The following is a 5,232-nucleotide window of genomic DNA, read 5'->3' on the forward strand; positions in this document are numbered from 1 at the left end:
TCAAGCATTTGGGCGAAGAAATTTTTGAATTTGGTTGAATCCTCGATTTTCTATGCCCTTTCAAAGTCGCGATTAAGTGTTTCACGACCGCGTTTTAGGGAGTCTGGGGCGGCGGTACCTGATGACGTCTACCCAGGAACCAAACACAATAGCGCCTCAGTCAACTCTCTGTATTTGCTCGAGAAAATAGAACGCAAAACTAATCGTTCCGATGTATTTTGGGACTAAAACGTCCAAGTTTTGTCTCAGAATCATTTCTTTTTCGTCACTGGAGTCAGAGTTAAGTTTCGATTCGGAAGGCTCCGAAATAAACTTCGATCGAGCACGTTCGACAATTGTGAACTCACTGCTTAGAGCTTTGAGAGCAATTTACAATATTTCAAGCGACGACGGGGAAGACGTCTTTGCGGACGAGCTGCTTGTATATTAGGAATGGAAAGCTAGATACGAAGTGGAGGAGCAGGCAAACGAAAAGCAGGAAAGAAAACTCAAGGACTGCTTTGGATGGTAATTTCGTCAACTAAACATAAGATTCCCACGCGTGTTTATAGCCCGTTTACATTTGTCCTTACCGAGAATGTATTTTGTCATGGTTCTGTTAAATCCAGTTTGTGTTTTACTTTCAGTTGAATGCTTCATGTTTATAAGAGCGACGTACGTGTTGCAGTTTTCGAGACTTGATGACCTCCAAAACATTGGCTTCGATGGATTGAAAATGGAATTGTTTGGACCTGTATTTTTGAAGCTGCGGGAAGCAAGGCGGAAGGAAACATTTCATACAATTACCGATCTCACATTGTCACACGTTTTAAGTCGTAACTCCAAATAACCAATGTAAATTGTTCTCAAAGTTTGCAGTGAAATTCGTCGGATAAGCGAAAAGGATGTGTTCCCTAAGCGGTCCGCAGATAATGTTACGCGGTCATATTTTCGACGCTATTGCACAGAATCTTTGTCGTACTGCTGATTTCCAAACCTTCGAAAAACTCTGTGAGTCTAACAATTTTGTTATCATGCAATTCTAGAGGATTAATCTTCGACTTTCATCTAAATCGAAAGAGAAATAAGTGTTGGTTAGCGGCGTACAGTTGCGATCTATTTACATATCAGTATAACGCTTCTTGATCATGACGGGATCACATAACTTTGCCGGTTATGTTATAAATATTGCGGGATTGGAAGATATAGGTTGTTGGTAGTATTTCTACAAATTGCTGGTTAGCTTTAAGCAGAAAATTTATGAAAATAGCGTTCGAAAGTCTGCGGAACAAATTCCAGTGAGAGTTCTTTAATGGTTCTCACAGATTCAGTTCGCTTGTTTCGGTTCGACAAAATCAACCATCGTTTACGTCTTTATTGTACCATTAGCCGATCATCGTCAGTAAATTGTACAGTATATCTTTCTTTAAATCTGGAATATTGCTGCAACAGCCGATAGCACCTCTGGAAGGCGTTTCTGCGCACTTTTCGAATGTGTATTGCACCATCCTGAAGGAAATGAGAGGAAATGGGTTATCCAACCTTCCTGGGTAGACGTCACAAGAGCCGCTGGACCCATTCTCCACAAACTCGGTCGTGAAACAAAATGGCGGTGTTTTGGAGCTATTTTCGAGATTTCGTCGTGGCACAGAAAATCGAGGATTTAACGGAATTCAAAAATTTTTTCGCAGAACTATTTCAAATAATAAGTAGATTCGTTCTAGCGAAAAAAAAATTTTGGGGTTAGGTGCACTTTAATCTGATCTGAGCTCTGCAATTGTCGTGATCGATCTATTGCGCTGGATCTTTTGACAAGCTGTTGACATTGATCGTTTTGATTGACGCGCGATTGACCAATCGTTATGCCTAATTGCCTTCCGTTCGTGGACGAACGGCGTTCGGTAAAATGTATGGGCTCAGCAGCAGGCTTTTCCTTTCCTCCCCACCCCCTCCCCTCTGCTCCTAACTTTTTGCTCTCGCCCCATACGTTCGCGCGACTTCCCCTTGGCTCTCGGTTTCTCCCGCTTAGAGGAAACGGAAAAGACTGCTACGCAGGCTAAATTATGCGCTGCTCTCACAACGCAAAAATATGATTGGCTTATGTTAGAAGCGTTGACAACGTGTTGTCAACATTAGAGATACATGTGACGTCTTGCAGGAATGTTTTAATTTGGAACCGGAGTAAATCGAAGCGGTACCAGAGCAAATCGAAGTGTTGGAATCGCGCTTGGCAAGCCGTGATTTTCTTGCGAATCTGCCAACAGGCTTTGGAAAGATTTAAATGTATTCAGTGTTTTGCTTGGCAACGCTTTCCGCCTCTAACCCGACTGCGAGCGTGTTAGTGATTTCGCCGCTAAACAGCATCGTCCAAGCCCGGCGTACAAGTCAGCGAATATCAATTCACTGAGCTTGGCCTTTCTGCCGTCCATTTGAAAGATTGAACCGGACTTTCACTTGAAACCGGACACTCACCTGAAATTTTCCACTGCTATTGGCAAACATTTCACCGCAGTTGGATGTCAAATATATAATGTAAATTTTCGGTTGAAACGCTGCATTTGAAATTTTCGCAATAACTTTTAGATTTACACTTACAGACGCAGCGAAAATTGTGACGAGATGCCTCATTCGCCGTCTTCTTTTTAAAACTTCTTTGGCAGTTTCGCTGAACGAACGCTGAACGAAGATATACTTCTCACGGTTAGCATTATACGTATTCTTACATGAAGTACAGACCCTTCTCACTGCATATGTTTTTGCCTGGCCACTTGAAGAGTAGAGTAGAGCAGTTTTATACAGGATATCTCCCGGGGTTACTGACAACAGGCGATAATAAGAGGACGTCAAGATGGGAAATCCTACACCCAAAAATCACTCGGCCGTGAAAGGGCAAACTCTTGGGCTTAGGCGGTAGTCCCTCCTTTCGCGCGCTTCTCGCCCCCAGGATTTCGCGCGGTGGCCATTTTTTTCTCGCGGTTTTCTTTCGTGTCACGCACGACGGACTAAGCGAAAGAGGGACTACTCGTAGTCTACTATTTTGGCCTGACGCGATGTCTGCGATGACCAAGATCGTCAACAAGGGCAACAAGCTTGCATGGTTTTACCAAAAGTGACTGTGTTAATAAGTTTTTTTTTTTAACCGAAGGTATAAACCAAAAAAAATATTGATTCACTGGAAGAAATCCCGTTTTCCGTTTTCTGCCATAGCCCATGGAGATTTCGAAATCTTTAAGAAAGCTGTGTAAGAGTTTTGTGGCGTGCAATCTTTAGCTGAAGCTAAAGGCTTTGGAAAAAGCATGAACTGCTCGTTTATGAGAACCGTCCGTTCTGGAACTGTGGAAAGTTTTTGTATTCGTACCCAGAAACACTGGGAAAATGAAATGGCTCTTCAAGAACGCGACAGTATTTTGCAAGGTATGTTGACTATGTTAGCACTTTGAATTATTTGTCTTTGCATTATAAATTATGTCCGCTTATTGCTTGCTGTCGGTCATTCTAATAATAATGGCTTTTGCATGCATTTACGAGCAATCATAGGAAGAACTCCTAAATTCAGAGTTTTTGCCTGAACAAAACCACACAATATCATAAACAACACGCAAAACAGTCCACAGACTTGCGCGTGAACATCTACATTTGCAGTGCCAGAACGAACAAACTGGAAGGACAAAAAGCTCCATGAAATTGATGCAAGAAACATAAGAACGTCTCTCTAAGACGGACTTACAGTTTTCCACAAGGAAAGCTACAGCTATCTCTGGCAAAGCCGGACACCCGTGATAAGAAGCAGCATAACCTGCAACAGTTAATCAAACAGCCGGGCCCAGCGTAATAATACAAAATGCAAGTAACCAACATGTTCACGGAATACTTCAAACTTTGTCCCTTCAGAGCTAATATTTAGAGAGCTTAAAACATATCTTGCAATACAAGTGAGACAAAAACACTAGCACGTGGCAAAAAACAGAGGTTTCAAACTCTGTAAATTACACGCAGATAACAGCGAAAACCCCCCAGACCTATGACCTCTAACGGCTCTACTCTGGTGGAATGTCCCTCTAAAATCAGGATTATTGCTTAGCGAAATATTCTAAGATCCCCCTATTGTACCATACAAAAGGGGCAGATCCTCAAAGATATACTAGTTCGAGCAAAACTCTCAAAGCGGCTATTACACGTGGATAGGAGTTGTGTAGGCCTGTCACCCCTTTGTTATCACTCCTCCGACAACGACTTTGATGATTTTTAGTGGAGGAAGATGGTGCTATTCGTGATATGCAGAACGAGGAACTCGGTTTCCTTTTAGCATCGCGCAGAACGCGAAGTGGACGGATAGTGAAAATGACTAACAAGGCTTTGCTTTGGACGTAATTTTTCAAAATGTAACGGTATGCAACTTTTGTTTAAAGAAAAACGTTCTCCTTTTTTCCGTGTAGCGTCAAATGCCTGTTTAATTTTTCGTGAATTGTGAAAGGACCGTTTTATTTTCCGTGAAAAGTGATGTAGACCCCCCCTTTACCACTCTCACTGTAAAGGCGTAGTTTAATCATTTGCAGCAGCAACTTAGCTGACTTCTCTGAAGTCATCTGATGTGCTCGAAAGTGTTCAGGTCAATCCTTTTCTCAGGATCACGGCTTGTAAAGTTTTTCCTTTCAATGGCAAAATTGTACCTTTTAGTAGGTTGCTTTCAACAGAAAATGTTATTGTGCATGTCAAGGAATACTTCTGAGAGGATTTGTTTCCCATTCTGACTAAAATGACAGAAACAACAGCAAACTTAGCTGGGGGGAGGGGGTGTCTTGTGATATACTCCTCTTAACAATTTATCCCTTCATGATTATAAATCAATTGTTTTAAAGTAACCCTCTTTAAATAATGGTCTCTTTTTGGCCCTCGTAAACGGCTTATTATCTAGTTAACACTCCAGAGAATTTACACAATTTATTTTTTCACCTGTTTGGAGAATGTTTCTCACTGCACGAAGAGGTACATCCGATTTCTGCCTGGTGATTAACGAGCAATGATAGTTTCCTTTCTTCTTCTCAGCATTTGCTTGAAAACCTGCCCGGTGCTCCCGAGCCGGTGCTACAAGAGTAAGGTCGCGTCATTGGTTAAATTTTTCCGCAGTGACTTAGTCGGTGCGGAGGACATTCGGCTATTGTTTAGGTGCACAAAAGACCTGCATGATAAATGTGTGGGGTTGCATGGAAATCTTGTCGAGTTATCCCAAATAAGAAGAGCTTTGCCGAGAAC

The sequence above is a fragment of the Orbicella franksi genome, chromosome 2 (assembly GCF_964199315.1).
Source record: "Orbicella franksi chromosome 2, jaOrbFran1.1, whole genome shotgun sequence".
In the NCBI taxonomy this organism is placed as follows: Eukaryota; Metazoa; Cnidaria; class Anthozoa; order Scleractinia; family Merulinidae; genus Orbicella; species Orbicella franksi.